The sequence below is a fragment of the Panthera leo genome, chromosome A3, assembly GCF_018350215.1.
Source record: "Panthera leo isolate Ple1 chromosome A3, P.leo_Ple1_pat1.1, whole genome shotgun sequence".
Lineage (NCBI taxonomy): Eukaryota > Metazoa > Chordata > Mammalia > Carnivora > Felidae > Panthera > Panthera leo.
Window position 1 is genome coordinate 66,868,505 of NC_056681.1, and position 16,948 is coordinate 66,885,452.

The following is a 16,948-nucleotide window of genomic DNA, read 5'->3' on the forward strand; positions in this document are numbered from 1 at the left end:
GTCACTGCCTCCTCCCATCCCGTGTTTTAGAGAGCTGGTGACTGAGGAGTGAACCAATTTCACCCAGGACTTTCTTGGATGGAAGCAAAAGATGTCTGAATTGTCTTCTCTGAATTTGAGGTCAAAGAGGCTTGTTGAGGGAGGGTAGTGGGCAGTGTCTAACCACAGCCCAGAAGCTTGGAAAAGGACCCTTTGAAATACAGTTATTCTGAGGATGAGGAGCTGGACTGGAAGCTAGGCTTGGACAAGTGTCTAAATACTTTGGTAGCGGAGGATATAACTGATGCCAGATCCCCCTAGGCACATCTCCCTGGCACTCTGTGGGATTTGAAGGCGAGAGTTGGTTGAGCCTGGACTTATGACCTGAGAAGAGAGCAGACTTGGTGGCCAAGTCATGGTAAAGTGTGTCTGAGCAGTGATAGATAAGCAATGCCACAAATGGTACAGAGGTCCTTGCAATAACAGGGGTGATATTGTTCCTTTTCTTTCCAGTTAGCATTTGGAGGAGGGAGTTCTTTTTAGACTGAATAAGCCTCTATTTTCTTACTGATCTTCTGTCTAAATTTTCTATTCATTATTACAAGTGGGTATTTAAGTCTTCAGCTATTACCATAAAACTCATCTCTCTCTTAAAATCTGTCAGTGTTTACTTCATATATTTTGAGGCTCTGTTGTTTGGTGCATGTATGTTTATAACTATTTTAGCTTCTTGATGGATTTACCTTTTTATCAATATGTAATGTCCTTTTTTGGTCTATTATAATAATTTTTTCTTTAAAATCTATTTTTTCTGGAGTATAGCCACTCCAACTCTCTTTTGGTTGCTGTTTACATGGAATGTCTTTTTCCATCTTTTTACTTTCAATATATTTGTGTCTTTGGATCTTAAGTGAGTCTCTTATAGACAATATATAATTGGTACATAAGACTCCTAAGTGAACTTGTTAAGAATGTCTGTGATTGTTTAGCTGCCTCCTGGTATATTCCCAAATAATGAATAGATACTTACCGAGAACCTATCAGGTAAAAAGCAATGTGATGTGATGTGAAATGATGTGATGTGAAGTGTACGTATGCATGCTCACACATGTGCTGAGCTCTGCTTTCCCTGCAAGAGCTTGAGGCCTGGCTCAGGAGTCAAGATACAGGTGTATGAAGCAGTAAGGACTATGACACAGCAGATACAGTTAGGAGCTGTGTGGTGCTAATCACAGATCAGAGAAAGGAGCCTGTGGTGAGGACTGCAGGAGTCAGAAGAAGCTTTGGGTAGCAGGCAGAATATGGGTAGAGGTCAGATGGACTGGAACAAAGGGAACATCCCAGCCAGGAGAGTTGACCTGAGTGCTAGTGTGGAAGCAGGAAAGAGCATTTGTGGCAAGCATAAAGGAAAGATCCTCTGTCTTTTATAATCCATGACTTCATTGGCTGACCTGTCAGCCTTTTAATACACCTTGAGTGCATGCAATAACTGACCCTGTGAAACCTCAGGATGTTTTCTTTCCAGGATGAGTGTCAGATATCCAACTCAGATGGATTAATGAAGTTAATTTTATGACAAACTTTTGGGTTCCCCATATACACCACCACACTGAGGTGGCGTGGGGCAGGGGTGGTGGTGGTGGATCAGCTGTATCTGCAGAGGAAACGAGGGACAAATGAGAAACAGATTGGGTATAGAGTCACAGGCTCCCGTGTTAAAACCTCCCTGTGTACCTGTTTCCATATCTGTCTTTGTGAAGAGTGTGCTGTCATCTTTATGTAGCATGATGCTCAAGGATTAATGAAGCCACTGATGCCTATCTGTTTACAAGGAGCTTGGAAATAAAGTTCAGAATCCTAGAGTGAGGGGTTGCCATGAGGCCACTGGGGACAACTCCTTGCCTCCTAATTCTCTTGTCCATCCTGAAATCTGCGGGGTCCTTATCTAAACATCTTCACAAGCCCTCTTTTCCAATGCCAAATCACTTCTTAATTTTTAAATTTTAAACCTGAAAATTTTATTTTAAAAACTGACCCAGATTTTTTTGTTCTACAGGTAAGACCATCCATGTATTGTCCCAAGTGGATTTTTGACATAAGTTTTTAGAAACTGTATAAGTAATGTGTGATTAACATAGAATAATTGAAAAATTAAATAAAGCAAAAAAAAACACCACACATTCCATCCCATTATCCATAGAGAATTGCTGTCATTAATCATTTTTTTTTTCTTTTTCTTTTTCAAAGTAATCTCTACACCCAACATGGGGCTCGAAGTCACAAACCCAAGATCAAGAGTCATATGCTCTGTAGACTCAGCATGCCCTATTGGCTGGCTTGCTCTATTTACCTACCTACCTACCTACCTACCTACCTATCAATGGAGAGAATTTCATTTGTTTACATAGTGCCCTCCCAATTCAGTTTAAGCTGAATTTCACATTGGCAGGTCTTCCTGAATTTTTAAGGCTCCCCCTCTTCCCTCTTTCTTGTTTTTTTTCTTCACCTTTCCCTTCTCCATTAAAATATCAGTAAATGTTTGGGTTTGGCTTCTAAAGGATACTGCTGGTTCCTATTCAAATCCATTCTCCACCTCTTTTCAGTAGTAATTTGTTATAAGTTAACATTTTCATGGTTCTATGTTACAAGCATTATTCTAAATGCTTTAGATATATTAATACTTTCAGTCCTCATAACAACACGTTAAGGTAGGTATTACTATTCCCCATTTTATAGATAAGAAAATTGAGCCATAGAGGTTAGCAATTTGCCCAAGGTTACACAGCTAGCAAATGGCAGAGCTAGAACTTGAACTCAGGCAGCCTCATTCCAGAGTCCATCCAAAAATAGAGTCCACAGGACTGTGTGGTTCATGGGACAGGCAATCAGTGCAAACTTAGAGTTTTGGCTAAAACATTCATGATGGAGAACACAGTTCACAGAGGTAATTCTTCATTTAGTAGAGATCCCACAGAAGGTTAATTTGTGATTGCAAAAGGCTTTCTATTATACAGGCTTTTTTTTTTTTTCTTCAGAGAGTACTGTTTTAGAATGTTTGTGAACTGGCCAGGTAGGCTGGTTAAGGGGTTAGGAGCTAGCAGGGAGCATAGTGAAGCTAGGTGGGCTGAGCAGAGTGAAGGTGGAGAGGTCAGCCTTGTTTTCTAGCTCCCTGCCTCTCCACCCTATGGAGCACACTCCAGAACTATATTCTTCATTAGCCTCCTGTCCTTTCCTCCAGCGCACTGGATTCCTTCCACATTTCAAAAAGACTGCAAATCATCTCCCTTGTCCTCTAGAGAGAAGTGTCCTGTTTCTTAGGCAAGGAGCTAGACAGAGATGGTTAATTAAATTTTCAAGTAAGTAGGCAGTGGCTTCCTTAGTTCCCTGACATGGGGGTCAGCACTAATTCTTTAAAAAGAGCATTGTAGAGACTCAGCAGATTCTGAGTATAAGTTGGATGCTTGCCTGACTCAGGCCCAGACAAAGGGCCTGGTACCCACATTCTCCCTCCCTCTGCCCTACTCCCACCTCCTTGCTTCTGGAGGAGCCCAGTGCCTGCAGTATTCCTTCATCCAGGCACAGGATCTGAGTGGGGACGGGGTAGGGTCCCTGGGGTAGGTCATTCCCTGCTTCAGAGGATGGAAACCTCCTGGAATGAATGCCTTCTCTTGGATATATTCCTTGGTCAATCATCACCATGTCTACAGTGGACGCGCTTGGTCCTAACTGTGTGCACAGAGAGAGTGGGGAAGGAAGATCCTGGGGTGGGCCAAAGATCACAGAATGAGGTCCATGAGAGGAGGACTTGGATGCTGTGTGAGAAAAATGGCAGCCCCCAGGGAGGGAAGAGGCAAGGGGAAAAGGTATTCTTGTTTTGTCTCTCTCACTAGCTCTATCCTCCTGGAACCAAATCTACTATTTACCATTGACATAAAACTCCAGAGGGTCAGCTCATTCCTGGTAGAGCAAAGATGTTCAGTGGTCAAAGAGGTGATTAGCGAAAGCTCCACATAGTCAGTGGGGCTGTGAGGGATGCCAACCATGTTTTTAAATCTGGAATTAGTACACATGGTCTCATCCAAATGTGCTATCGGGACAGACAACTAAAAATTAGGACTGTACCAAGGAACCCAAGACCTACAATCAGGTCCACTTACACAGAAATTACTCCCTTCATGCTGTGTGTCAGCAGGAGGAGAGGAGGAGAAAGAAAGAGAAGGGCATGAGAAGTCACGCCTTTCGTTGTCCTAGAGTGGACATTGTTGTTTCTGCCCATCCAGTCCTCTGGTTTGGGTGGGGAAGGTCCTATGCAGTTCACCCCCACCCCACCCCATCCCTACCACGGGGATGGTGAGACCCAGCCTGGCCAAGCAGTGCACTCTGTCCATCTGCTATGGGGGTGGCTCAGGCAAATGAGACTTACACCTGGGACTTTTGATGGGAATGACTAACTCTAGGGATAATGTTTGAATAGAGGGTCCAGAAGCCAGCATGTGGCCAAGCCTGCTAAAGGGGGCCACCACCAATTTACTTTCTGTTTCTATGGATTTTCCTGTTCTGGATATTCCATATAAATGGACTCATACTACTTGTGACTTTTGTGACTGGCTTCTTTTACTTAGCATAATGCTTTTTGGATTCATTGACACTAGTATATGTCAGTACTTCATTGTTTTGTTAAGGCTGAATAGTGTACTGTGGTATGGATATACCACATTCTGTTTATCTGTTCACCTGTTGATGCACACTTGGGTTGTTTCCACTTTTTGCTATTGTGAGTAGTGTCACTATGAACATCCATGGACTTGTTCAAGTATTTATTTGAATACCTGTTTGCAACTCTTTGGGTTGTGTGCCTAGGAGTGGAATTGCTCGGTCATACATTCATTCTATGTCTACCTTTCTGAGGAATTGTCAGATTCTTTTTCCACAGAAGCTGAATAAAATTCCCTTTTTTATTGTCCTGTATGACTCGAGGAGAGCTGAGATGCCAAGGCTGTGCCCTTTACTGTTCCCAGGGCCTCCTGGAGAATGGTCCTCGCTGGTCTGGAATTGTTCTGGGGCTAGTGACTCTGATGGTCTGACACCCAGGAATGATCACTGCTGAGGAGCCACATCCCATTGCCCCTAACACCCCTGAGGAGCCATGTACCAGAACAGCCTCTTTAGCTGCTGGGAGAGGCTCTTTTGGGCAATTTCTCTCAGTCTGTCTATTCATACTTTCCTCCTGGGCAGCCTCCCCCAGAGTGGTGCTGAGAGGTGGCAGGCTAATTTGGCCCCACTGAATTTCAACTAGGGTCGAGGCTGTAGAACAGTCTGTTTCTCCATAGACCCAGACCTCTGGGGCCATCCATCATCAGGTGTGGGAATGCCAACCCAGTTGACTATGGAGAGAGTTGAGCCATGGCCAGGACACTTGGGGTCTTATCTGCCATCTACCCATCATGTGACCTTAAGTTAGTCCCTTCCTCTCTCTGGACCTCAGTTTCTCAAGTGTCAAATGAGAGGGGCCGATGATCACACTGACCATTTTGGGGCTGGGTGCCTATCACCCCACCTTGCTCCCAAAGTTTCCTTCTCTGAATCTTCATGAAAGTTGGGATTTTGTAGCTGGCCAGAGGCACAGCAATAATCCAGACCACCTGCTCTGGCCCCTCGTCCCCACTCTTGGTGTGTGCATGCTGGTTCTGGCTGGCCATTGTGCGTGGAAGGTGAGAGCTGGCTACTGAGGCCATTCACTATTAGCACCAGTGCCCTCTTGCAGCTGCGACTCTCCAAACAGCAGCTACCCAGCAGATAGATGATGAGAGGTGCTCCCCACAACAGGCACCTAGTGATGTTGGAACTTCTGGGGGCTGCCTGGGGAGGTGGCTCCCTGTTTAAATGCTCAGCTCACAGCTGTCAAGTTCATCTGCATCAATAGCGGCATTGCTAGATGCCCCCACATGCCCATTCCCAGCGACCTTGGAGGGCTGAGCAGCAATTGGGTGCCTATCTGTGTGTCTGTCTTTTATACACATGCAAATGGCTATCATGGAGCCTAGCCTTCACATACTAAGTATCCACTTCAGAATGCCTCTCTCTAATATTCTGTTATTCTAATCATTCACTCTGTTTTAAAACATAGTAAGTGTATTTGGCACAACAAAAGCACTATAACAGAGTAAGATGTATGGTTTCTATTGCTATTATTATTATTATTATTATTACCCAAATCTTATAAATCCGATAGATATAAATGACAACTTTCTAATTGCAGTTTCATAATGATTTTCAGCATCTAAATATTTTTAAGTTTCCATAAAATCTGATGCTTGGGGCACCTCATTAACTCAGTTAGGCATCCAACTCTTGATTTCAGCTCAAGTTGTGATCTCATGGTTTGTGGGTTTGAATCCCACTTCTGCACTGTCAGCACAGAGCCCTCTTGGGATTCTCTCTCTCTCCCTCTCTCTCTGCCCCTCCCCTGCTTGTGGGTGCATACTCTCTCTTTCCCTCAAAATAAATAAGTAAGCTTAAAAAAAAAGATAGAAAATCTAATGCTTTTGAACTGGTCTTTGGAATATGAATGATAGAAGCCAGTGCTTGGATACCCTCTCTATGGGAGGAGAGGCATGTATGGTTTGGGAATGCTCTATTCATGTCACAGACCCCTGATTTTCAAAGGGCCAGTAAACTGCCTTATTGAAAGATGGGTTTTATGTGATCCCTAGGGCTCCATTGCCCCATCCCTTGGTGTCCTCTCAAGGAGCAGATGTTACCAAGACTACTGGTACCACCAAGAGGCCTTGGTAATGAAGGGTGGTGGGGGATGGGCACGGCCATGGTGGAAAAGATGGACACTGGAGCTCCTGCTCTTTCAGTACTATTGGTGTTGACAAAGGGATGCAGGAGACAGATGAGGGATGGGTGGGGATATGGGGAGGACTAATTTAGTCCTTAGACCCCTAAACACTTCCCCATCCTGAGATCCCAGGCTCTGTGGGAAAAGCTATTGATTAGGACTGCAGCCCCATAGGATTTTGTGCCCATGGCCCCATCCTGCCTGGAGAGACGCTCTTGGGTTTTCACCTAACCAACCCTCCGCATCTGCCCTCGCAGGATAGGGGATGTGGTTTCCCCATAGAAGGCGGCCCAGGCAGGCACACACAGTGTCTAGTCACCGAATGAGAGGGACTCACTCTTGATGGATTGACTGACTGTGGATGGCAATGCCAGGAGTGGGCATGCATGTAGGAGACCCCTGCCCTCAGCACAGCATTATCCTTCTCCTTCTGATCCCTGGGGACTGCGCCAGGCAGCAGAGCAGGATAGAGGCACAGAGAGGCTAAGACTGTATATGTGGTGGGGATGCATATGGGACATCCATCCATCATTCCTGTCAGACCAATGCAGGCTCCTTCCTGGACCCCTCCCTGCTCTCTGTCCCTCAGGCCAGGGCTCTGGACTGACCATGGCCAGTTGGATCTGCACTAAGGGCAAAGGGCTAGCAGAGCCCATGAGCCCCTTCCTTCTCATTTCTCCAGTGAGCCAGGAGGCTTACCCAGGGGAGAACCCTCTGACCATGGTGATTAGGAGACTGTATTGTCCTTTTGCTGAGGCAAAATAGACAGCAGCCTATGTGGTATAACTTTAAGAATTAGAAAAATTACCTCAATATAGTTCTCTTTTGTGCCTGAATTCCCATCATTAGCAGTTCTCACTTTTGGGTTTTGATGATTTAAATGTTTATGGAAAGGGGAATGCTATGCTTGAAGACCCATCTCTCTCACATTAGATTTTTCCCATGACAGAAGGGCCCTGGGGTGACACAACCCCCACCTCCCACCTGGTCTGGACCAGGATCAGGGGAGAGGTCCCTCGAGTAGGGCAGGGGTATAGAAGACTGATGTTCTTGACTTGCCTCTTTTACTATGAGCATCACAGCAGTGCATGAAGGAGTGAAGGGGGGTGACACAACCCCCACCTCCCACCTGGTCTGGACCAGGATCAGGGGAGAGGTCCCTCGAGTGGGGCAGGGGTATAGAAGACTGATTTTCTTGACTTGCCTCTTTTACTATGAGCATCACAGCAGTGCATGAAGGAGTGGACAGGAAGGGATCAGGGGTAGGCTTGTTGTGAGTAGCTGCTGTGAATTTTAATTCAATTCAGTGCAGCTGGCTTGGTGAATCAATGTTGGGAAAACACAGTGCTCTCCTGGGAGGAGAGGTGTTGGGTATAAATAGAAGGTATTATTGTGAGGAAATTGGGGGACGTCATGTCGCTCAGTCCAGCTCAAGGCAGCGGAGAGAGCCCAGCCATGAGCTGTAGGGCTGAGAGCTACATGTTTTCATTTGCTTATCCCAAGAGAAAGAGCCCTACCTTTGTTCAGGGCTCATCATCAAGGTGACCTGAGCAAATCCAGTGCCCTCTCTGGGCCCTTAGCCTCTTTATTGCTGGATACATTGGGCTACGTCCATTCTCAGGGGGCACTTGATAGGGTCCTAACCATGCTGGTGAACTGACAGTAACAAGGGATTACCACTCTCCACTCAAACTCTGAGCAATAGCTGTGTCTTCCCCTGATACACCACTGTGTTCTTTATGCTTAGACAGGTTTTTTCAGCTATAATCTACACAGCCTACAACTTACCCATTTAAATGTATAATCCAGTGGTTGTTAGTATATTCACAGATATATACAAACACCACTACAACTTTTGAACATTTGCATCACCCCCAAAGGAAACCCTGTACCCTTTAGCTATCACTCCCATCTCCCTATCAACACCCTAGAAGCAACTCTCCTTTCTCGCTCTATAGATTGACTTTTCATATAAATGGAATCATATAATATGTGCTCTTTTGTGGCCGGCTTCTTTCACTTAGTGCAGTGTTTCCAAGGTCCATCTTGTAGTGTGCAGTTCCCTTTCATGGCCAAAGAATATTCCATTGTATGAATATGCTGCATTTTGTTTATTAATTCAGTAGCTGTTGGAAATTTGGGTTATTTCTACCTTTTGGCTGTTATGAATAATTTTTTGCATGGACACATATTTTCATTTCTCTTGGGAACATACCTAGGTGTAAAATTGCTGGGTCATATAACTCAAAGTTTAATCATTTGAGGACCCCCAACTTATTCTTGATGACAATTATCAAACAACTTAGATTAATCATGGACCTTCCAGGCAACCATTCAACAAATACTTATTTAGCTCATTTTGTATTCCAGGCACAGTTCTGGAAGCTAAGGAAACAGCACTATGAATGGAGGTCAGTCAGCCATGCAGCTTCACCATGGTAAGAACTTTGGCTTTTACTCTGAATGGAATGCAGAGAATTTGGAGGTTTGTGTTTTCCCCAAAAGGTTTATCAAAGTATAATTTACAAATAACAAACTGCACATAGAGTGTACAATTTCATGAATTCTAACGTGTGTCTGTGAAAATGTCACTGCAAGATGGTGAACATCATTCCCATAAGTTTCCTTGTGCCTCTTTGTGATTCCCACTCCTGCCCCTCCTTTTGTGCCCTTCCCCAGGCAACCACTGATCAAAGTACAGATCAGTTGCATTTTCTGGAACGAAACAGTATGTGCTTTTTTTCGTGTGGCTGCTTTCACTTGGCATAACTATTTTGAGGCTTGTCTATATTGTTGCTTTTATTGGTAGTTCGTTCCTTTTTATTGCTGAGTAGTGGTTCATTACATGTATGCACGACAGTTTGTTTATCCATTCCCTGTTAATGGACATTTGGAGTGTTTCTAGTTTGACATTGCTACAAATAAAGCTTCTATGAACATTTGTGTACATGTCTTTGAATGGACATATGCTTTGGTTTCTTGAATAAATACCCAAGAGTGCAATGGTTGGATCATATGGTAGATGTATGTTTAACTTATAGGAAACTAACAAACTATTGAACAACAGGGTGGCCCAGTCAGTTGAGCGTCTGACTCTTGATTTTGGCTCAGGTCATGATCCTAGGGTTATGGGATTGAGCCCTGTGTTGGGCTCCATGCTGGGCATGGAACCTGCTTAATCTGTCTCTGCCTCTGTCTCTGTCTTTCTTTCCCTGCTGCTCCTCTGTGCACATGCACGTGCACTCTCTGTCTCAAAATAAGGAAATAAACATTAAAAAAGAAATTAACAAACTGTGTTCTAAAGTTATTGTACCATTTATACCTCCACCAGCAGTGAATGAAAGTTCCAGTTGTTCCACATCCTTTCCCCCGCTTGGCATGGTCAGTCTTCTTAATTTTAGCTATTATCAGTGTGTAATGGTGTATCTCATCATGATTTTAATCTGCATTTCTCAATGACCAGTGATGCTGAGCATCTTTTCATGTGTTTATCTGCCCTCTGTGTCTTCTTTGGAGAAGTGTCTGTTCAAATCTTTGGCCATTAAAAAAAATTGTTGCTTGTTTTCTTATTATTGAGTTTTGAGAGTTCATTTTTTATGCTAGATATGAGTCTTTTATCAGATATATGATTTGCAAATATTTTCACTTAATATGTAGCTTATCTTTTCATTATTGTAGCAGTATTCTCGAACAGCAGAAATTCTTAATTATGATGAAGTCCAATTCATCAATTTCTTTCTTTTCTGTATCATGCTTTTGGTGTCCTAGCTAAGAAAACCTTGCCTAACTCAAGGCCACAAAGTTTTCCTTCTGCTTTCTTCTACAAGCTTTATACTTGGAGGCTTTACATTGGAGTCTGTGATTCATTGTGAGGCCACTTTTTTATATGGTGAGAGGTATGAATTGAAGTTTTGCATTTGGATCTCCAGTGGATCCAAGCGCTATTTGTTGAAAAGACTATTCTTTCTCCTCTGCATTGCCTTTGCACCCTTGTTGAAAATCACTTGTGCATATATGTGTGGGTCTATTTCTGGACTTTCTGTTCTGTGCCGTTGATCTATTTGTCTATCTTCATGCCAATACCACCCGTCTTGACTAACTTTATGATAAACTTGAAGTCAGGTAGTGTTCCTCCAGCTTTGTTCTTTTTCAAAGCTGTTTTGATTAGTCCATGTAAATTTTAGACTCAGTTTGTCAGTTTCTACAAAAGAACCTCCAAGGATTTTTATTGGGATTTCACTGACTCTATGGAACAATTTGGGAAGAATTGACATCTTAACAATATTGAGTCTTATGAGCCATGAGCAGAGCATATCTCTCCATCTGTTTAGATCTTTGATTGCTCTCAGCAGTTGCATAGCTTTCAGCGTCCAGGTCTCTGCAGGAGTATCTGTGCTCCCACATGTCTTAGCGTAGGATGATTGCCTACTAGGTGAGCTCTAAGTCTGTAACAATAGTTATTCTGGCTGACTGATAGAGCAAGGACCCCTGCCCTGCCTGGGACTACTTGCTGGGGATATGGAGGTGGTGATGAACATGTAGTATCAGCCACTGCCCACTTTCCCTACCAGAAAGCATCCTGTGACTGCCGCTTGGGGGTTGGTGAGCCTTTCTGGCTGCCATCCTATAGATCTCCAAGATCAGCCCAAGTGCTGTGGTGTTTCATGCCCAACCCAAGTCTGGAACCGAAATCCACAGAAGCAGGGCTGAGCCTGTCTTGCAGAAAGCCAGCTCCTTCCTTGTACTCAGCTTTGTGAACATCCTACCTGACATAGACTCATCATCTCAGATCTGCATATGTCCCTTGAATCATTTTCTTGGACACTACTCTAAGTTTTTCCAGGAAAACACCCACAGATGAGAAATAGCCAGATCGGTGCTATCGATGCCAAAAGCCAAGAAGTAGCGTAAGGTAGGGTGAGTCTGGAGCCCAGAAGGACTTGTGTGGATTCATCCATGGGGTGTTTCTAAGATTGGTCAGTTCCCCTTACCTGTGCCCTATCCCCTCATGCTGGGTTAAAGCTGTAGATGCCAGGCTGGATGCCTCTAGACTCTCACCTTCAGATAATTTCTGCTTGGGGTGGGCTAGATTTATCTTTATATATCATTATATTCATCAAATTGCTCTCCTGATCAAGAACCATCAGGGACTCCCCAGTATCCTCAGGATAAAGTTCAAATTCCATGGTCTGGTATTCAAGGAAACCCAACATCTGCTCCTTCCCCACATGCCCCCAACACTCTATTCCAGCCAGGCCAATATTCTCACTGGCCCCAGCATGCTCCCAATCCCAAAGCCTTTGCTCATGCGTGCCCTGTCCTGCTCTTCCCCACCCTTACCTGCTCAGATCTCAGCTCCTTAAAGATCAGTTCAAATCCCATGTTTCTGTGAAATGTTGCTAATAATTCTAGCCCACCCAGCCATCCTCTGTTCCTTAGATTTAATGGGTTTTATTTACAACTTGATTTCAACTTCATTAGTTCAATTTAAAATAATTTATTATTGGGGCATCTGGGTGGCTCAGTTGGTGAAGTGTCCGACTCTTAGTTTCAGCTTGGGTCATGATCTCATGGTTTTGTGAGTTCGAGCCCCATGTCAGACTCCACACTGACAGTGCAGAGCCTGCTGGGGATTCTTTCTCTCCCTCTCTCTCTGCCCCTCCCCAACTTGTGCATGCATGCGCGTGCTCTCTCTCTCAAAATAAATAAGCAAACTTAATAAAAATAAAATAAAATAATTTTTATTAACTAACAATAATTAGTAAGAGTTCCCACTTAATGAGAGCTCTCGTATCTATGCCACACACACACACACACACACACACACACACACACTTCATATTTTTTGTTTGGTTTATAAACATTTGTTTCCTTGTAAAAAATGTTTCTAATTTAAACATCAAAAGTCTGGGCTCCCAATAGCCCTAATTATAGATAATGACATGGAGATTCAGGGAGCCTAAGCAACTTTCCAAGTCCCACAGCAAGTGGGCATTGTGGTGGATTTGAGCCCACACCTGTGCCCTTCCCACACCCACTCCTGGAGGACAAACAGGGCTGAGAGCCACATGGTACAGAGGAAGGGGACTAAAGCTCGAGAGGTTGTTCCCTTCAAGGTCACACAAGAAAAACAAGTGAGCCCTTCCAGTTTTAGCACTTTGTAGTAAAAAAAATAAAAATAAAATAAAATAAACTGTGGTAAAATATACATAACATAAAAGTTACTATTTCAAAGTGAACAATTCAGTGGCATACTGTATGATCCCAGTGTTGTGCACCCAAAATCCCTATCTCATTCCAAAACATTTCATCACTCCACAAGGAAATCCTGTGCCCGTTAAGTAGTCACTCTCTGTTACCTCCTCCCGGCCACCCCAGCCCCTTTCTGCCTCTGTGGATTTGCCTATTCTGAACATTATATAAAAGTGGAATCATACGACATGTGGCCTTCCATGTCCAGCCTCTCTTCCCTGGGCTCTTTCATTGTAATGCTGCCATTTTAGACATATCATCTGTGCCGTACCTTAAACTCATGTGTCAGATGGCTGTATCAAAACGGATGAGCCCTAAATGGAACCTAGGTTTTATGATACCTAATGGCCAGGGAAATGCACCCCACCCCCTGCCCTCATGCTTTGAGTCCGGCCCAGAGCCTTGTGTTTACTCTATTTCAGAGAGGCCCCTCTTGCTCTTCTTCCAGACCCTACTCCCACCCAAAAACACACAGCGCCTGACACGGGGCTGGGTGGCATTGCCTACAGCTGGCAAGGCATGTGGCCCCCTCTGCAGGCAGAGCTTGGGGCTGCCTCCACTGCTCCGGCTGTGTCCCTGCTCAGCGTTCTCCAGGTCAAGCCATCAGCATCTCAGCCTGAGTCCCTTCTCACATGCCTGCTGTGTGGGGCTCACACTTACTTGTGCCTAGCCTGGCCTGGGGCTCTCCCTGTGCAAGCAGCTGGAAGCAGCCCTCCCTAGCAGCTTGACTTGTCTTCCTACTCTCTTTCAATTCCTCCACTTCCAAGGAAAGAGTATCACCCATACATGCAAAGGCTGGTTAGTTCTCAGCCTGGGGCTGGCACCGATATTGATACCACATCTAGAATTCAGTGACCGCGGTCTTTTGCCAACTCAGCAACAGGAGGATCAGGTGACAAAACCCTCGGGACTTCCAGACAGCACTGCCTGCCCCGATGTGGTCTTCTCTTTAGGCTTTCTCCACCTGGAAAGCAATGCCTAGCCACTCTTGCCAACCTGTCTGCTCACTTCGCCAGAGAAAATATTCTCTTGAGAGAGATTTGAGTGTGATTTTCTGCTCTAGAGGGACCTCCCCCATCAGGTCCAATTTTCTGTCCCTACCTCTGGTGCTCAAACTCCACCATTTCAGGGTCTTTTTGGTAAATAAAGCAGGGTCGTCTTTATGCTCCTGGTCTCTACAGAGGTAGTTGCAAGAATGTCAGAGAGGGTGGTGAACTATAATCTCCATTTATAAATAAAAACACTGCACTCGATATGCTGACACAGCTTCCACCCATGTCTGCTACCTTCCTCCTTCTAACCAGATTGCTCTCCCCAAGCCCTTCCAACGTAGACATTCCTGAGCCTCAGTATGAACGAGTTTATCCAGCCATTTCCTGTGAGGGAGACCCAGATTGCAGACGTGTTCTAGCTGCTGGGTTTCTGCACCTCAAGTTCTGGGCATGGGTATGAGGTTGGTCTCATGTGCCTCCAAGGACCCGCAAGTACATGTGCAAGAAGCAGACCCAGGTTTGCCCCGCCCACTGCTGTTCACTTCTACCCGGCAGCCGTCAGACTTTGCTGTGTGGGGTCAGCACTGATTTAAGGAGCTGTGTGGGTCATAGCTCCTCTGTCCACCACTCAGTCCCAAGTGCTGCATTTGTCTGGAGATATCCCATGCCCCAGCTATCCCTTAGGCTTCCCTAGGCCTGGATAAGCTGCTGGTGTGCTTCCCACCCCCTTGCTGACTTACCCTGTGTGTGACCTAACTGAGACACAACAGTTTCTTTACTGGGCATTTCATCTGTTTCCAATTGTTAGGCTGTTATAAATGCTGCTCCAAGGATCATCTTTGTGCCTTCTGTCTATCATTGAGATGGCCTCAGTGGGAGCCAGACAAAGACAGGAAGGATGCTCAGAATCCAATTGGATTTAAATATATGCAAGAGGTGTGGCCCAGGCAGATTGGAAGTACAAGAAAAGAATTCAGAATAGCATTAAGCAGTCAATAGAGGAGCTCTAACACAGTGAGGAAGACTGGGGGGTGGGGAGGGGTGGCGGTTTGCAAACTCAGACCAAATGTGATGAGCAGGAGAGGTGCAGTCCAGGGCACAGGCTGTGAGACCACTTGGTTTGGAGGGTGTGGACTGGGAATCACAAAGTTAAAGCAGAGCTACTACGTAATCAGATTCAAATTATCCATATTGTCAAGAGAAAAGTCTCCTTAGGTGTCTGTAGCTGCAGATCTCAAGTTCCACCCAAAACTGTGTTCTCTGAGTAACCTCAGCCCAGCAAGAGAATGGTAATGCTTCCATGTTTTTATGGCTTAAGTGTTTGTTCAGAGTGACTGATGGGGCCCTTGGGTGGCTCAGTCAGTTGAGCATCCAACTGCTTGATTTCGGCTCAGGTCATGATCCCAGGGTTGTGGGATCAAGCCCCACGTCAAGCTCTGCACTGATCATGATTGTGTAGTCTGTTTAAGATTCCCTCTCTCTTCCTCCGCCCCTCTCCACTGTTCACATGAGCACTCTCTCTCTAAAAAAGAAAAAAAAAGAGCAACTGATAGATTCACCCTGCGCCTCCCACACAGTGGCTTAGCATAAGCAAGGACAGTATTAATGCTCTCCTCTACCAGGCAGAATGGCAGAATGTTTCAGGAGACAGGGGAAATAAAGCTTGTTTGTGGGCAGGGGCTTGCTTCTGGAAGAGCATGTGGAACTGGAGTACTGCTGTGAGCCGCCAGGGCCATCCAACCTCTTTGAAGCCCTTTCCCCAAGGTCCTTCTGGCCTCATCTGCCACCCAGTCCCAAAGCTCCACATCATGGGCTTTACCACAGCACCCACTTCTGGGTACCTCAATCTCTATCTGGTATCTGTGGCTGCATATCTCCAAACATAGTGGCTGAAAACAATGATACACTCCTTTTTTTTTTCCTCACGAGTCTTCAATTTGGGCAGGGGTTGGTGGGGACAGCTCACCTCTTTTCCACTCGGTGTCAGCTGGAGTAGCTGGAAGGCTTGGCCATTCATCCCAGCTGCAGCTAAGGCCAAGACCAGCAGACTCACCCATACCTTCCCCATGTGGCCTGGGCCTCCTCACAAATGGCGGCTGAGTTCCAAGGCTAACTGTCCAGAGGGAGAGAGAGACAGAGAGAGGCTGGTGGAAGCAGTATTGCCTTTCACAGCCTCATAAATCCTAGAGCTTCCTTTTTACCACATTCTGTGTTGTGGTCCAGCAAAGGGTGGGAGGTAGACCCCACCTGCTGATGGGGCAGCAACCAAGTTCTGGAAGAACATGTGCGACAGGAGATGTTGCCGTGGCCCTTCTGGGAACAATTATCTGCCTCGCTTCCACGCTGGTCTATCATTGGCTATGGGCTACCCCTGGGGGCACGAACTCCCAGGTGCTTGCAGCTGGGGAAAGGAGGGACCAAAGGACTATATTTCTAAGACAGTTTCTGGTGTGGGTGTTCAAAATAAAGGCACATGGAAGTTGGGCAAAAGGTGCATAGAAACACTCAAGGGCGGGCCTGGAGGCTCTGGGAGATGCACCAACAGGTCTGCTGGAGGATAATAAAAAAGAATACTGACTGATCAGAAGTCAAGGTGAATTATATCCCTGTCCCTTTACCTCATGTGATCACAGACATCTCGGTTTTTTAGCGAATATTAAGTGACAGAAAATGTGAACCCAAGATCAGCCAGAGGCTCATCTGTAACCAAGAACTGACCTGACCTGGCATGTCCATCTCTCAAATCCTTATGATCTCTGACCACTGAAGAGATGGACCAGTGGCCCTCTCCTAAATCATGCTGTTACTCACCCATGACTTGTTTTGATCCAGCATAGATTGGACATCGACCAACTGGTTTTTGCACATGAACATATATGCA